This window comes from Octodon degus, unplaced genomic scaffold, assembly GCF_000260255.1.
Source record: "Octodon degus isolate 3935 unplaced genomic scaffold, OctDeg1.0 scaffold00138, whole genome shotgun sequence".
In the NCBI taxonomy this organism is placed as follows: Eukaryota; Metazoa; Chordata; class Mammalia; order Rodentia; family Octodontidae; genus Octodon; species Octodon degus.
This window is the reverse complement of record NW_004524714.1, coordinates 5,775,714-5,793,457: the sequence shown is the minus strand read 5'-3', so window position 1 is coordinate 5,793,457 and position 17,744 is coordinate 5,775,714. Positions and strand designations below refer to the sequence as shown.

Sequence of the window (17,744 nt, the reverse complement as noted above, 5' to 3'; positions counted from 1 at the left end):
GGCGGCGGCGGCGGAGGAACCCGGCGGAGCGGTGTCGGCAACTAGCGTGGGACCCGCCGCTGGGCCGGCGCCCGCTGTCTGCGCCCGCTGCTCTCGTCTCAGCCGATTCCGCCGCCCGCCGGTGAGTGGCGGGGGCCAGGGCCGCGCGAGCCTGGGAGGGGGTCGCGGGACCGTCTCCCCACGGCCGGGCCGGGTGTGGGCGCGTGGGCGCGCGCCCGATCGCCGCGGAGCCGCGCAATGCTGGGGTGCTGGTGGGAGCGGGGCGCGTTCGGCGGCGCGCGTGGGCACGTGTCCTTCTGTCCCGGGTGTATGGTGCGGCACGCGCGCGCGCACCTCGGGTTGGAGGGTTTGGTAGTAGTATATCCCGGGAAACCGGCCTGGTCCGAGTTTAGCGTCACGCCGCGTGTTTACTGTGGGCCGTGGTGTGCCTCAGAGCCTGACCGAGCGTGGACCTCCAGGAGTCCGTGTGCCCACGTGTCTGAGTGTTCCTAAGTGATCGCGTGCATATGTATGAGTCTGCGAGTGCAAAAGTATGCATATGTGTTTATGAGTGTGTTGTTTAAGTTCAGGAATGAGACAGCGTGTTTATGATGCAGGCCAAGCCCCACACCAAACATCCACTTTGTTGTCCCCACCAGGCCAAATGGGTGTGATGTGCCCTGCTGCCTGCCTTGATGCCAGGGAACCCATGGAGAACAGCAGGGCTGAGGAGGGCTCAGGGTGGGTACACATCCTGATTTGGTGACTCTCAGATCCTGGCTGGGCCTGGTACCCAGGCAAACGTTGGAGCCAGGCCTTGGCAGGGACCCTCCAAGGCCACATAGGCTGGAGGATGTAGGGCAGAGGTGGGCATCTCATGGGGCACCAGAAGTCGTGTGTTCATTTTTCCTAAATGCCGTCTGACTCCTGGCTTTGTTTCTGGCTCACAGTTGCAAGGTCAAATTGTGACAATGTCCCCAGGTGTGTGTGTGGGGGGGGGGTGTCCTGGAAAACAGGAACCCTCAGATGCTTGTCTCTGTGTTGAGGTTTTTCTCAGTCTACTGCTAGGTGGTTCATGTGGTCTGATTTATTTGTGCCTGAGCTCCAAATGTGAGCCCCCCCAAAAAAAAACAGTAACATTGGTCATAGCAAGCTGGGGACACATCTTTCAAGAGCTGTCTTTACAGTTTTAACTGACAGGCTTTGTGTGTGTGTGTGTGTGTGTGTGTGTGTGTGTGTGTGTGTGTACACACGTGTGTGCTTTATAAATGTTGATAGTCTTTGCCGTCAGAAGTCTCAGTTGCTGTAAGGCAAACTTTAGAAATTTGAGAGCACCCTCTTTCTCCCGTATGTTAGGAAGTAAGCTTGCCTTTCTGAGGGAAAATGTCGACTCCTTGTAGGAGTTTCTTGTCCGTGCAGGGAAACTTTCAAGGCATGTTTAAAAATCTGATCGCTAATGGAAGAAGAATTTCATTGAAAGGGCCCAGAGCCTGTTTGGAGGCGCCTGTTCCCTGTGTGGGGATTTAAGTTTGAACTTTGGATGCTGCCTTTCAGCAAACAAAACCTGGAAGGAAAATTCTTTTTCTTTTTGTCCCCCCCCCAAAAAAAAAAAAACCACCCTCTGGGTTTGCTGGAAATGCTGCCTTCCCCTCCCCCACCAAGGCCAGACCCTCCGGGATCCCCCACCCCCAAATAAAATACGCCTGTGGGGAGCCTGGAATGAGTCACTCCCTGGCAGAGAGCCCCACAGCAAACATTTGGGAAGGTTCTTGCCTAACTTCCCAGAAGAAAAGGCCCAGGATTTAAAATGGTCCCTGTGGTTTGTCAGCCTCTGCTGTCCTGTCTGCTTTGGAAATAACTAAAAAGTAGTTTCTATCTCTCCGAAAATCAACTCTCAGAAGTTATTCAGTGTCCAGGTTGATCCTAAGGTAAAGCTGTTAAGCTTTCCAGAAATGGAACTCCTGGCCCTGCCAGGGGGTGTTTCAGGTGGGATTGAGTGGGGGAGGAGACACATTTGTTGGGTGCCTCCTTCGTACTGGTAACTCTTGGGGGCGGGGGTTCTCACCTTTCCCTGAAGTTTTTGCTGCAGAAAGTGGCTTTAGAACAACTGAAACCAAGGCACAGAGAGGCCAAGCTGGTGCCCCGTCAAGAGTCGATAGGGGAATGGTGGCAGAACCCTGGGCCACTGGTGTCACTTTGCAGCCCTTCCCATTTCCATAACACCCAGGACATGATATTTGACTTCCGAGGTGTACAGCTGGGGCGCTGAAGGCTCTCACACACACTCATTCAATTCTCACCATGAGCTAGGGAGTATTCTCTCCATTTTACAGATGAGAAAACTGAGCCTCATGGAGATGAATGGATTGACATAATCTTGCCAGAGTGACGCTGTGATCAGTGGGTCCCCACTGATGGAGGATATGTCCTATGAGCATGGTGCTTATAGCTTGAAGTGATTTATTTCATTCCATCTGCTCCCCAACACTGAGATAGGAACTAATGCTGCCTGGTTTACAGATGAGGAAAGTGAGAGACTCCCTGAGATGTCCAAGGGCATGTGCTATCCACTAGCCTCTGGATTTGAACTCAAGTTTGTCTGAGTAGAGCCCACAGCAGTCCCACTGAACTTGGAAGTTGGCCAGATTAAGTAATGTGGGCAGAGCCATAAACTGGGAAATGGCACAGTCAGGGCTCTAACCCACATCTGCGACTCTAGGACCAAAATGCTGTGCTCTTCCGTGTGCTGCAAGCCGGTGAGGCCCAGGTTCTGGCTTGGTCGTCCCAAGGCACTACAGGCTTCTTTGCCCACTCTTCTAACCTCTGGTGCACATGGCCAGTGTCCAGGGCCAGCGCTACCAGAGAGGAGGGGCTGCCATTCAAGTTTTTTTCTTTTCCAAGTGCTATGTTTCATAAGGGAAGTGTCAAAACAATTGTCAAAAAGAGAATAATATTTCCTTCCTCTTCCCGAGTTGGACCAAACATGGGAGGAGGAGGGGGGCCCTCGTGCATGACCCAAGATTAGACACAGGTTGGCACCCACAGGCTTGTGTGGGATGAAGCCGGATGCTGACCTAGGAAGAGCTCCGTGTTCTGACCCCTGGGGATGGCACAGTCCTTAGCCAGGGCTACATTCTGTTCCAAGAACCTGGCAACACAATTGGTTCTATAAAGGCTTGTCCCTTGTCATTTGGGTCCTGGGCCCGGCTCGAGTTCATTTCCCTTTCCATCTCAGCTTCTGAGGTCCTGTCCCTGAGCTGATACTTCAGAGAGAAGGACTGGAGCGGCCTGGGCTCGGCTGTGCCCCTACCAAGTGTCCTTTGGTGTTGAAGGGGAAAGGTTGTTCTCTGCCTTCCGTGTCTTCTCTGCATATTGATGAACATTTGCAAATTGCTTTGAGATGCGTTAATTTAAGGTGTGAAATGATAGATCTTGCGCAAAGGCTCAGCCACATTTCTGGCATTGATGGATTTCTCTCCCTTCTGGCCTGTGATTTGGGGAGGTAAAAATAGTCCCCCTTGCTACATTTTGATCTTTTTTTATTTTTGCTGACGTCATTGTTAGGAAACCTACGCGAAGTGCATAGGCGGTGGAAGTTTCCCAGGCTGTCCCTCGGGGACTCAGAGCTCTGGGGTGCAGTGGCCTGAGGGATGGTCCTGTCCACAGAGGGCTCTTCAGTGAGCAGGGAAGGGACAGCCAGGTGTCGTGACTATGACAGGCCTCGGTGACTTCTTATTTCTGACTTCTGGGTAATGGTAAGGTAGCTTTTAAGGAAAATATTAGTTTAAAACAAAAACAAAAACAAAAAAACACAAAACAGGCCAGCAGCGTCCCCCCGTCCTGTCTGTGCTGGGTATCATACACTGTCTGTCCTTTGGCCAAACTAGTATTACACCAAAGGCCTCCTCCAACCCCATGACCCGACAGAGACAGCATGGGGACACATCAGTCTGCGTGTCATTTCCTGTGATGTTGACGCTGGGAACTGGCGTTGAGAGTGTGATGTAGCATTTTGGTATTGTTCCTCTTAGCGGAACTTGCTTATGTGAAAACAGGCCCACATACACAGGCAGCACTGTTGCCGCCAATTCTGGATTTTTCCATAGACTTCCTGTGTGGTTCGGTGGCAGAGGCACTGGTCTTCTAACCAGGCTCTTGGCTTCCACCCGGTAGGGTCACAGGCTGGACCACAGTTGCTAGAGCTGGGCACAAGCCGGGCCAGCGGGGTGTTAGAATTGAAGGTGGGGCTGCCAGGGTCTGAAATGCATTCAGTTTCAGCAGCTCCGATTCACATGGAGCTGTTCTTTCCTTCTCTTAGACATCTGCGCGATGGTGACCTCATAGAAGGGAAAAAAGGGGCTTTGTGTAGGAATTCCATAGAGTGTGAAGGAATTCTGACAGGGGAGGGGAGGGAAGCTGCCTGCAGCCTGCCTTTTCCCCAAACTCGTTAACCCTCACGGTTCAAAATCAGCCTGGCCCTGGTAGACAGAGACCCATTGAAGGGCCTGCCCTCCCCCCCACTCCCCCCCTGCTCCCCGTCCCCTGATCAATGGTATCAGGCTTCTGGGGTTCCTCCCTTAGACCCTCAGGGGTACCCTGGCTTCAGAGTTGGAATTTGTTCATGGCCCCTTTGCCAGCGCCTGCCCACTCTGTTCCTTGTGCTCAGATCCTTTGACAGTGGCATTTGTGGAAAGAGGCCTACAAAGGAAGGCAGTTACTGGACCAGTGACCTTCAGTTCTGATCTGTCCAAGCTGCAATGAGGAATTGGGCGGGTGCACAGTCCAGAGATGAGCGCCAAGCAGGAAAGTGGGGCTGGAGAAGCCCGCTGGCATAGGCCGGGTGTGGTGGCACACGCCTGTAATCCTAGCACTGGGGAGGCTGAGGTAGGAAGAGGCGCAAAGATCGCTGTGAGTTCAAGGCTAGGCTGGGCTGCATAGTGAAACTATCTCAAAAAAAAAAAAAAAAAAAAAACTCAAAAAACAGAAAACAGAACATTGGCATTTATATAATGTAGACTTTTAGACTTGCCATCTATCCCAGTTACCCATTTTATAGGAGGGAAACTGAGGCCCCCAGACTGGGGAACACTTATATCACATTAAGAACGTAAGCTCAGCACCATTGGGGTAAGATTTTAGCCTCTTTCCCCAGGCCTGCCACTCATGAGTAAGTTGCTCACTCTGTCCAGCCTCAGTTTCCCTGTCTGGAAAATGGACAATTTTATGACCTCAGGCAGTTGTGGAGAGGGACTGAGCAAGGTGATGAGGGCCTCTTTAGTACTAAACGATGGCTCCATGAAATGATGTGGAGCGGATTTTGTTACTAAGACCCTGTGTGGATTACAAAACAAGGAAGGTCAGCTCCTTGACAGGAACTCTCCTGCAGCCTCTGGGGAGGCCCTGACGGGTGGGGGTGGGGGGTGGAGTGCCAAGGACCCCTCAGCTGCCTCTGAAGGACTGCTCCAAAGTTATGGAATGGCGACAGTGGCTGTTTGGAAAGGAGCAGGATTTAAGCATCAGGGGCCCTGTGGTGTCTCTAGAAAGTGTTTGAAATCCCACCCCCTGCAAGGCCAGGACAGTGAAACCCCTAAGTTTTGGCGCGGATCGGAAAGTCCAGGAGGCCCTGGAGCTGTGTCGGTGCGGTGTGTTCTGAAGCGGGCAGATGTTTTGTTAATTATTTACATAGCGCTGCCAGGACAGAGCCTGCACTGACAGAAGCAGCGGTCACAGGCCTGCGCAGGCAGTGGGGCAGCGCGACCTGTTCCTCCTGTCCCCAGTCGCGTCCTCAGAGACCTGTACTACAAGGCCTGAGTGAGTCCATTGTGTTTAGGGCTTAGTTGTTTGGGGCTCCCTCAGGCCAGCCTGCCCCAACAGAGAGGAGAGTCCCTTGTCCCCCAGAAGTGGCCACTCCTGCTGGGGTGGCTTGTGTGGCGAGGAGAGGGGAGTAGGGTCTGGACACCCCCACACCTCACACAAGGGTCCCACATGGGAAAATTTGCTCACTGAGAAAATGGTTTCTCGCACCCTAACCTTCCATTCTTAGGCACCATTTGGGGTGATTTGCCTGCAAAATCTAACTTTGGGAATCGAATTCTGTTTTGTTTTGTTTTGCGGAATGGGGGATTAAATTCAGGCCCTTGCGCTTGCCAAGGAAGCACTTATTCTACCGTGCCATCTCCCCGGCCCCAGTTTTTGTTTTTTGAAACGGGATCTTGCTAGGTAGTTCTGGCTGGACTCCAACTCACAGTGACCCTCCTGCCTCAGCCTCCAGAGTGCTAGAGTTGCAGGTGCTGTGCTACCATGCCTGTATAGGAATGCAATTCTAAAAGGTAAGGGGCCTAGCAGCAGAGCCTACCCTGAAAGACCACTAAAGATGAGGGATGTGAGCTCTGGGGAGGGGGACAGAAAGCTAGCCTGCTCCCGGGTTACCGGCTTCCAGAAAGAGGTTTGTCCAGGAGTCACTGTAGGCAAAGATGCTCATGAAAAGTCTCCAAAATAGAAAGACCAGTAGATACAGAGGTGGATTGGTGGTGCCCAGGACCGGGAGCACAGGAATAAGGCGCCAAGGGCGCAGGTTTCCTTTCAGGGTGATGAGACGCTTGCAGTAAGGTGAGGTGATGGGATGTGCAGCGCTGTGAATGTATCAGTATGAAACTGTTAATTTAGGGTGTTTTAAAATATGTATTTGGTACATGGTCTCACTATGCAGTTTGGACTCAGTGATTCTCCTATTTTCAGCCTCCCCGGCACTGGGATTACAGGCATGTGTCACCATGCCTGGACTCAGTGGTGGGCTCAGATCACCTTGGGGCAGGGCTGGAGCAGTATGCGGTACCGGGGATCAAACTCCAGTCCCTGTGCTTGCCTAAGGAGGTGCGCTTAGTCCATTGAGCTATCTCACCAGCCCTTGGCATGGGGTATTACTTCATGGTAGAGCACATGCTTACTACTGTGGGTGAGGCCTGGGGGTCCAACCCCCAGCAGCACCAAAATAATAATAAATTTTATGTTATGGGGGGAAAACAATAAAGGATCCTGATGGTTGATAGAAAAAGGAAGCCACAAAAGTTTCCCTTTTCCCAGCTGGGGACGCTAAGGAAGAGAGAGACCGTGACCAGCTTAACACCTCACTTGCACCTGTAGCTGCTCTGAGATGTCAGTCCTGATTACTGTCCTAACTTTCAGGCCAAGGCATCCTGGCTGCTGAGCCTGATTTGTGGGTAAAGTACTGTCGTTGTCAGTGTGCTGAGTAGACTCCACTCCAGCCAGGGCTCCCTGTGTGCCTGTGGGAGGCACCTCCACTCACTTAAGAAGTACTTCCAAGCTGTGCATGGCGGCACTATAATCTTAGCACTCTGGGAGGCTGGGGCAGGAGGGTTTCAGGTTTAAGTCCAGCCTGGGCAACTTAGCATCTTACGAAGGCCTGGCTGACATGGAGGTCCTCCGATGGCCCTGCCCCTTGACCTTTTAGCACCTGGTGAGGACAGGAGTCCTGTCATGACCCCCTTTGTAGGTGCATGTGAGTGCTTTGCTGAAGGCATCTTTGGGGCCCTGATCCTCTTGGTGGCTCCTCTGTGCCCAGGGCTCAACCTGTGTCATGGTACTGTTAGGCCTGTTTTGTGGGTGAGGAAACCAACTTTGACTTCCCTGTGCCAGGCACACAATAGAAGCCTGTTAATTATCTGGAATTCTTTGAGCACCAGCATGATGGTGTGACTCTCAAAAATTTCAGATTTTAGAACATTTCAGATGTTCAGATTTTGAAAGTCTGTGCACATTTTTCCAAAATCCAAATAACTCTGGAATTTGAAACAACTTCAGCCTCAGGCATTTCGGATAAGGGATCCTGACCCATAGGTAGAAGCTAAGCCGAGAAGCACTTGCCCTGAAGAGTTCCAGGGGCTCCTTCCTATGTCCATTCTCTGCAGAGATGGCCCTTAGTGTCATGTGGGAGGGCCCTTTTTGTTACCTGGACGACATTTATGGAAGACCTAGTATGTGCAGATCCAGGGAGACATCCATAATGTGAATGCTTGGTGCCATGCAGTAAAGCTGCTGGATTTTAAGGTGCTAGAGATTGAACCCAGAGTCGGTGCACACTAAGCGTGTGCTCTCCCATGAAGCTACACACCCAGCCCTAAAGCCGCCTTTCCTAGCCACTATGCTATGTGGGTTAGAGGCTTATCTTTCATGGGCTTGCTTAGGGAAGGGGAGGGGACAAAGCCCTCCGGGCACACACAGTGCTGTTCGGCAGATGTGCAGAATTCAGAATTCTTCCCCAACCTAGAGACAGGGAAACCAGCACTGGGAGACAAAATGACACCCTTGCTGGTGTGACACTGGAGGTCCATCGGGTTAGAGCCCGATGGCATGATCCCCAGGCACCACATGGCAGCAGACAGGGAGCGGAGAAGGGGAGCCCAGCCCTGGGGCTTGGCAGGTCCAGCAGAGTCCGGCTGGACTCGGTTACAGAGGGATCCCCGTGTGTACTGAGTCAGTGCGTGTGCATTTCCTTTGTTTGCCTTCTCCAGGAATTTTAGCAGCCTTTTGTGTTTGTTTGAAATGCCAACCTCCTCATCGAGCCCAGGAGGAAATGAGGACTGTCTCCTTTTTGTTTCTGCAGAGGCTGGGGACGAGGGGGGAGACTGCATGCTCTCGGAACCAGCCCAGGGGTGACACAACGTGGCATTGGTCATGGTCCTGTGGTTTTCTCTACAGGGTGATGGGCAGTGGGTTCCGTGGCTAACCTGGGTCACAAGGATCACCAGCATGAGTGAGGTTGACAGGTTCACATGCTCCCCAGCGAGGGTCACCAAGCACCTCTGCATGCCCGGCCCAGGCTGGCCACTGGGGAAGGCAGGCATCAACCGAGGTCCTGCTCCGCCTTCCTGGGGAATCATGCGAAGGAAATTCTTCCACTCCAAGCCAGCTGCTGTCCTGTGGGCATGCTTTAGCGGTATCTCATATCTGCAGGCGTTGATCATTTATAGGTTAGGCACCGGCTCACGCTGCCCTCCCAGTTCCCCCAGGGCAGTGATCTGTGAAAGTATTTTAGTGCCCTTTGGGAACAGGAGAGTGGGAAGATCCCATTTGGTCACTGGTGTGTGTGAAGTTCCTGGATGCTCAAACAACTTAGAGGGCAGCAGCCTTGAAATTGCGCACTGCTAAAACTTCTAGGATGTATGATCACTCTGATGTGCTAATGTTAGCAACTGAGATATTTAATTATGCAGAAGAGCCGCTTGCCTCCGCAGTGTAGGTTAGGGAGAACCTCTATCTCTCAGGCCAAGGGTCTTATGCAGCATAATTCGGACAAGCAGATAGAAAGTCATTATTCTTCATTAATTTAGGAGCTAATTAAGCGTTTATTTGGTCACAATTTTATATATGGCAGTTCCTTTTGTTGCTGCCCATCTAGCTGTGTTCTCCGGGCCTCACTGTGTGTCTGGCTTGGTACAGGGTGCTGAGGGTAAGAGGGGAAAAAGACAGAAATGCGACTGAGTCTTTGCTTCATGCCAGCCACTTGGGTAGTGCCACAGGCTTAAGGTGAATGCTTTTATTACTTAGGTAACATTCACTGAACACCTACTATGTGCAGATCCAGGGAGACACCCATAAAAATGAACAGGGGCTGTAGTGGTACAGTGAGTTCTTTCCATCCTGGCCTCTGCTTGCTGTGACAGTTCCCACAGGCCATGTGGCGACATCCCCAGAATGAACCTGAAGCCATCCAGATGCCTCAGGAAGCAACGTGAGAATCAGGCATCCCCTTCACACATCGCGTCGCAGTTCAGCGCCTCACCACCACCCAGCATTGTGAGACAGAATGTGAGATCTCGTGGTTGGCTAAATACATAAATATTTTATGTCTCGATCTTCTGAAAATGAAGCCCAAATGCACAGAACTGCAGCACATCAGTGCTATAGATCATATGTTATAATAATCTGATGACATGTTGTTTAAATATTTATGGGCTGATTCGACCTGACAGTGGGGGGAGGGGTGTCTGGGAGCAGAGTTGCGGCAGATGCTAGAAAGAAGGGAGCAGAGTCTCTCGATCCTGAGCGGCATTGTGTGATGCCAGGGTTTCTTGTGTGATGCTGTGGGTTTCTGGGGCATGGGTTCCATGGCTGGTATTTCTGCCTTCCTGGGGAATCATGCAAAGGCTGTGTGTCACACACACCCCCCAACATCGTTTTACTTCATCATCCCAGCATCCTTAGTGATGCCCAGTTACAGGTGAGACTGAGGCTCGAGACCCAGCATCTGCCCTAAGGCCCCACAGCTATTGAGTGGCCCAGGATCCAGCCCAATGCGACCCAACCGTGTGACTTAAGCTGTTCATCAGAATCTGCTCTATGAGTGATGGATCTCATCACAGAGGTCCTGCGCCCTGCCTGGAGCACCTCTTGCTCCACACTAACTGAGCCATCTAAATCACACTGAACCATCACACAGCAAAGGGCCATGTCTGTAAAATGTCAGGCCAGAATAGAAACTCAAAGAATGGCATCCAGCCCAGGAGGGGTTGACCCCTCTGTGGTATGGCAAGCAGCAGGGAAAGCTGTCATGGTTCAGTGGCCGGCTTGTGAAATGCTGATTCCTGCCATTCTATAGTCATTAAGGGAATTCATGGTAGGCTGACCCCTAGAAGCGCTTGGGTCCCCAGCCTCAGCCTTACCCACTCCCTGCAGATCCCTGGCAGAGATGGAGGGAGAGCCAGCCAGTGAAGCTAAGGAGTCTCCCCTTTCCAGAGGAGGGCTCCTGTATCCCTTAGTTGATGCCGGAATCCCTTCATTCCCAGAGCCACCAGAGTGTGCCCCCTGTGGTGGCCATTACTTGGTGCCAGCTGTTGGCTGTGCTAAGTGCTGGGCCTCTGAGTCAGTTCCCATCATTCCTCGTGTTTCCCTGCTGCTTGTAGTCCTGGGAGCAGCTCCAGAGCAGAGGCCCGAGGAGGTTGCTCATCACATCCGCAGTACCTGACACAGGGCCTGGCACACGGACAGCAATTAAGGCCACCACAGAAGTTCAGTGAATGAGGCCCTGGTGGGCCTGAGAGTCTGAGCAGCCTCTCAGGTAGCCGCAGCTGCAGACCCAGTGGTGCCTTCCACTTGTGCAGAGACTTGGGGGGGGGGGGTCGCCAAGGGAAGTGGAAGGGAAGGCCAGCCATGACATTGGTGGGACCCAGTGCCAATGAGAATGCCAGTCCTCTTGTTCCAAAAGCAGAAAGGAACAGGAAACAAGGCTTTTCCTTTCCTTTGCAATCTCTCTCTCCACCTGTCTCCATGTGTTTTGTTAGTGTCACCCTCCCTTGGGCACAGGGGCACTCAGGGTGAGTACAGGTGTTTGTAGGGCCCCATTATGTGACCTTGTGAGAGGATGTACCTCACCTGACCCTCCCACACCCGACTCAGACTCCTGGGAGGGAGAGGGGAGCAGCTGAGGGCAAGGCTTTGAACCCCAGCACGGGCTCCGTGCTTCCAACTACACCTCACTCAAACCCGTGCGTCCAGCGCTCACATTGGGAATGTCAGGATGTGGGCACATCACGACCCGTGCACGCGGGCTCCTTCAGAGGGCAGGGCTGATGTGACTTGCACCGGAAGCCGGCCCATCACCCACACATCTGTATCCGTCAGAGTAAGGACTGAGGCCAGCTGTTAATGCAAGAGAGAACTATGCTCTGAGGTGCCGTCTGCAGACTGCTGGCCCAGGGCACGCTGTCAAGAACCTCCTCATCCTGGTCCTCTCATGCCGGGGACACCCTGTGAACCTGGCCCATTACCTTGTGGCCAGTCATTACTACACTGATAAACCCATCCCCTCGGACCTCCTATCGTACAGTGACAAGGGTCAGAGATCAGATGACAAGCCTACTGACCTGCTAGCTTAGGAAAGTGCCAAGCAGCTGGTTCCCCGGAGATCAGAGAAAATGGGGAGCTTGGATTCACCCAGCTGCCCACACTCTTCCCAGCTCTGAAATTGGGGCTGGGCAACCACAGGAAGGCTCTGGAGGGAACAAAAGCTTACTCACTACCTGCTCAGCATCATGGAGTTGGCCAGCTACTTTCTGTTTTCTTGCTTCATTCTCATGACAACTTTGGGCTGACTCCATTTTTCAGATGAGGATAACCAAGCTGCCTGAAAAGACAGCACTGCGCCAAATCCCTAAGCCACATGGTTTGGAAACAGACTTGAGCCCAGACCCAGCTGACCCTAAAGCCAATGCTCTTTGTGCAGCCAGGCACATCTGGGTGGCTGTAATCCTTGCCGGGCTGGATCTTCTTCCCCCAGGGGGTGCTGGGTGGGGTGGGGTGGGGTGGGGTCCAGGTCTGGGGGCTGCAGCTCCATTTTCTCCTGTGAGATCCAGCCAGCTCTTCGGCCCTTCTCATGCCCAGAGAAGGAGGGGATGAGTCAGACCAATCTGGGTGCAACCCACACCTCTGCCTTTGCCCACTGTGTCCCCTAGGCTTGTCACCGCAGGCCTCAGTTTTCTCATTTGTGGGGCACGGAGTCACATGGGCCCATCTCGGGGAATTTTTATGTCATGGACATGCAAGCATGCGGCCTCTTCGTATGCCGGGAACAGCACTGGCATTCAACAGTCGGTGACTGTTACTATACTCACAGTCAGTGATGTGTATGGGGTGTAAATGGGAACTTGGTGGCCCCTGTGACCCTCAGGAGTATTGCCCCAGGCTGAGACATGGAGAGGTCACTCAGATCTGAGCTGCCTTTCCTTGCACTTCACCTCTGCCCCCTAATTTAGTCATTCATTTATCTGAATGAGCCACACACTGCAGGGAGACCCAGTAATGAGGTGCAGGGACAAAGTCCTGCCCCCCTGGAACTGGCATTCTTGCTCATAAACAAGGATGAGTCAGGGTTGCTGGCCAGAGAGCAGCGGAGATGCATCCCCGGGAAAGCCATGCCTGTTTGGGCTCCAGTAAGGAACAGCAGCATGGGGCAGTGTGGTGTCCCCAGCTGCCCTTGGAGTAGAGTCCCCTCTGTCTTTCTTCTGGGGACAGAGCATCCTGCCTGTGTTTAAGGTCCCAGCTCTCCCAGGGACACTATGAGACTTTGTTTTCTTAAATGTCTCTGTGAAAATGGTTTTCCCTAGCTGTAATGTGGGGCTTTCCTATGCTCTCCCATAGGGTGCTGGTGCGCTGGCCCCAGGGGCTATCCTGGGCCAGGCTGGCTGTGCACAGTCTCACTGAGACCTCCTGGAGCCCCTAGGAGGCAGGTCCTATCAGTTCCACTCTGCAAAGTAGGAAAGCACGCTGGGCAAGGCAGGATTGCTTGTTCAACAGCACATAGGACATCCACAGCCAAGCTAGGATTTGAACCCAGGCTTGCAACCCCTAGAATGCAGCCCTTGAACCACTCATCTCTGATGAATGGATGTCTTTGTTACCATGGGCGGTAGAAAGCCACAGGTTCTGCTCAAAGCAGTGCATTGTTCACAGGCACCTCCTGTGTGTCAGCATGGTGCTGGGTGCTGGGAAGAGCAGCCAGCCATGGGCGTTCAGAGTGGCCGGGCCTGCGTTGAGCAAGCTCTTGGGTTGATGGAGTTGGCCTCATACCTGGTGGAGGAAGCTGGGGCCCAGAGAGGTCCCATCGCTTGTTGGGTCACAGCCCTTGGGTGGCCCAACTCTACTTCTCTGTCTCTGTCACCCACGGCTGCCTCCAATTTCAGCTTCCACCTTTAGTTTGTATTTGGACAAACCGAGGTCAAAGGAAAAATGCAGCAGCTTTAGCGCAAATGAGGAGTGGAGGGAGTGTGCCCTTCGCAACATTGTGCAAGTGGGCACCCATCCCACAGTGAAGACGCCCTCGAAGTGCCACCGATTTTCAGGACAGGAGAAGACTGAAGGCCGTGGGTGACTGACTTCTGGAGAGGGGCCCATGTCCGGCCCCTCCTGGTGCTGACAGCGAGGGTGATGGAGTTTTATGGCAACTGGAACAGGCACATCTTTTAGAGCTGTCCCATCCCTCTGTTATGAACAGTCCTTGAACAGCAAGGGACAGCTGCATTGAGGTGAGCTGGTGTTTAGGCCCATTTATTTCAGGTGGGAGTCGGGGAGGCCAAAGATTCCAGACCCGAGCTGCCCACCGCCTCACTGCAGCAGGGGAGCGTGGTCTTCAGGGTTTCTTCCCATTTATGTTTATTTTTTTTTGTTGCTGTATATTTGTAAAATGAGGCTTCTGCTGGCAAAAGCAGGTTTTAGCGAGTGTGGCGGCTCTTTCAAGACCTAATAAGGCCCCAGAGGAGGGTGAGTTCCAGCAACACTTCCCTCCCCCCGGGTCCCCCAAGCCAGCTCGCCCTGTACACTTTGGGCACCAGGTACCATTCGTCTTACTTCCCATTAATAGAATTACTGCCATCACTTCTGCAGGACAGGATGGGCCCTTTGGAACTGCCTTGGGGACAAAGGCAGGATTGGCTGCCAAGCAGTTTTGTTTAGAAGGGGAGGGAAAGAAGCAAAGAGAGCAAGTCTACTAGAGGCAGCTCTCCCAGCTGGTGGGTTCCTTGGGTGCTGGCCATCTGAGGCCGTGGAGAAAAGAGCCCAGCCAACCTGCGGCCTGATCCTCCGTCACTTCCTTCATGAGCTGCCTGGTGACAGTGCATGTGATGGCTCCTGTGCACCTTGACCTTGTTGTGTGCAGAGGAGGGGACGGAGGACACCCAGTATTTGTACAATGCTAGCATCTGCCCCACACTGTGCTGGCCATTTGGATATGTCCTGAGGAGTGGGTGTCTTTTGGCCCATTTTCTTCTGAAAAAGCAGAGGTCCAGGGAACACAGAAACTTGCTTTAGGTCATACAGCTCATACATGGTGGCCCAGGGAGTTGAGCCCTGATCTGTCCATTTTCCCCAGGGAAACAGGGACATCCTCCTGGGTGCTCCAGGAAGCAGCAGAGCGAGGCTTTGCAGGCCAGCTGCCCCAAGTACAAGTATGCCAAGCTCCCAGGCTCTTTGCTGTTGTACAAGAATGCCAGCCCAGGGCAGTGACTGGCATCAGGAGTTCTATCTGGAGATCAGATAGGATTTCAAAGGTCTGGGCCTGAGAGAGTGAAGGAGGGCAGTGTGGTGCAATCTCTTTACTCCTGCTGCTGGCACCCTGCTTGCCCATTTGCTACAGAGACAGCAGTAGTTGTCATCTTCAGTGCGAGCTCCGATAGATTGTTCATGGCTGCCTGAGAGCCCGTGGGATCGATTAGCAATGTCTGCTGTGTGCACAAGAATGAGGAGAGTGGACATGAAAAGGGCAAAACCTAAGCGAATGAAAATCTTAACCTGATCTCTGACCTTCAGCACAGTCAGGTTTAGATAACAGCAGACTTCACCGCACTGTACACTCTGGTGGGTGAGACCCGAGCCCTGCACGTAGTAGAAATTCCACAGATACCAAAGGAAGTATCGGTGGGGCTCCACCATCTGAGAGCGCCCTGGGTTGCACTTCTATAGTGAATAATTTTCAGAATGTGTTTAAGCTTAAAGGATGAGCTTGGAGTGCACATGTCCTGAGACCAGAGCTGCCCCCTCCACATCACCCACCACCTGGCTGGTCCTTGTAAACGAAGGTCACTCTTCACTCATAGGACAGTGCTGAGGGGTGACCAAGGAGGTGACAGCTGTGGAGCCCAGACCCATAGCAGTGTGGGGGCATTCCAGAACGACAGCTGCCTTGCCACCCTCGCCCACCTGCTGGCACCTGCCAGGCCCGTCCTCTGCACTGCCTGTCCTGTCTTCTTGCTTCTCCAATGCCATAGCCTCTGTTGTCCCAACTTTGAGTTGCTTCTGACTCCTGAACACAGCCTATACACCCCTGCTCTGAGGCCCTCTGGCCCTCCATACCCCCCTCCCTTGGATGACCGTCCCCATATCCTGAGGCCCATTGACAAGGTATGCACCCTGGTGTGGCACAGCCTTCAGTGGTCGTAACGAATGATGCTATTTATTCCTTGGACAGCAAAAGCAAGGGTTTCAGAGAGGCTGTATCAGAGGCCCCAGCCTCCAAGGGCAAATGGGATGGCTGGCTGGCTGGAACCTGTGGTTCATGTGCCTGTTGTACCTGCAGTGGCCGATGCTTTGTGTTTATTTTTGCTTTTCAAGACAGGGTCTTCCTGTGTGGTTCCTTGAGCTCACTACATAGTTCAGGCTGGCCTCTAATTTGCGTCAATCCTTCTGCCTCAGCCTTCTGAGTACTGGGATTATAGGCGTGCACCACCACACCCAGCTGACAGCCGATTCTTTAGAAGACAGTGGTTGACCTTGATCCAGGGGGGCGATGGGCGTCTGGAAGTGTTTGGGGCAGAGGCGTGGCCCATGAAGGCTGGGGGTGGAGATTGCTGCAGAACATGTCAGGATGCAGGATGGCAGGGGGATGGGGTAGCCTAGCAGGGGACTGGAGGGGTAAGCTGTCTGAGCTCCTGCCTGGGAAGTCCTTCGCTGAGAAAGAGAGTGGAGGAAGAATTGGGCTGCAGGTTACAAAGACTCTTGTTTCCTGTGGCTTTAACTGCTACAAGGGGCCTTGAGAGGCAGATGAGGTGTGAGACCAGCCCCAGCCTCCCGAACTGTGAAATGGTTCGGTTGGTGACCAGAGCCCAGACACATGAAGCCATCCAGCTAGTCGCTGGCTCGTTAGTGTACTCTCCTTCATCCTGGGACCATTGTGCCTGCCTCACAGTGAGGCCCAGGTCCAGGCCTTGGCCCAGGTGGCAGGGTGCAGCTGAGCCTGGCAGGCGTGTAGAACCCTGCTCCTCTGGGATTACCCCGTGTTACCTTTCCCCTGAGAGAATGAGTAGCTGCTCATGGGAAACGATGCCAACCAGCACAACCTCGGGCACTGTACACCCACTGCCATGCCCTGTGCCAAAGGTGCCCCTGTGACCCCAATCCCAACACAAACAGTGCCTGTTGATGTAATTAAAGCTCTGACTGTCTGCTGACAGCTGGAGACCAACACGTTAATAAGGGGAAGGCTGGAATCAGTCACAGTGTCCACCAGGAAGCATGGGGGAACCGGGGCTCACGCAGATTAATGAGCCAGCCTGAGAGTGGGCCTAGATGTGCTCTGGGGCTGGCAACCCAGTGGCCTGGCCGCTGACACCCCCCATGAACTCCACCACCCAGACAGCCTCTCTAACAAGGGAGAGGAAGAGACGCACAGAAATCCAGATTTAGGGAAAGTAACACATCCGTGGCACTTCTTTTTCCTTTGCTGCGTGCTTTACATATTTTATCATTTATTCTCACATTGTCCCCAGCAAGTCAGCAGGCGTCAGCCTTGTTTTTCACAGGAAAGCTGTGAGAGAGGCTGAGGGTGAGGGGCCTCCCACCCAGGACCCAGCACCCAACAGGAAAGGGGGCGGGGGTGGCACCAGGCCCCAGACAATGAAGGCCTGGGATCAGGGCCTCCTCCCATCTCAGCACTGCCCTGCACCAAGGGGTTTTCATCTGGGCCTGGAAGCGCATTCCTAAAACCCCTGTCTGGCCACATTGGCCCTCTCTTATCAACCTTTAAGGCTTCCAGATAAAGCAGCCACTCTTGAGCTGAGTGCCTAAGGCTACCTTACCCTCTGACCTCAATCCCAGTTGACACCTGTCACCTACCACGTTGCTTCCACAGAGCTTCTTACATCTTCCAGAGCCACTGTTTCAGGTATCTGGGCCTCCAAGCCCATGGAGGCCTCATGTTTTACCTGGTGGGTTGTCTCCTGCTGATGGTAAAAGGAATCCATTCAGGCCCTTTCAGAGTC

At 53.2% G+C, this 17,744-nt stretch overlaps 1 protein-coding gene across 2 annotated transcripts in view; it reads left to right on the top strand.

Annotated features, from left to right (window-relative positions):
- The first annotated feature begins 6 nt into the window (after positions 1-6).
- Nek6 (NIMA related kinase 6) overlaps positions 7-17,744 on the top strand; it is a 69,101-nt gene continuing 51,363 nt past the window's right edge. The window contains exons 1-2 of one of the 2 annotated variants that reach the window (XM_023701639.1): positions 7-121; positions 13,836-14,018. The gene's annotated coding sequence lies outside the window, so the exon portion shown is untranslated. The remainder of the gene's footprint in view (positions 122-13,835; positions 14,019-17,744) is intronic. The other variant, XM_023701638.1, reaches the window with a different exon arrangement.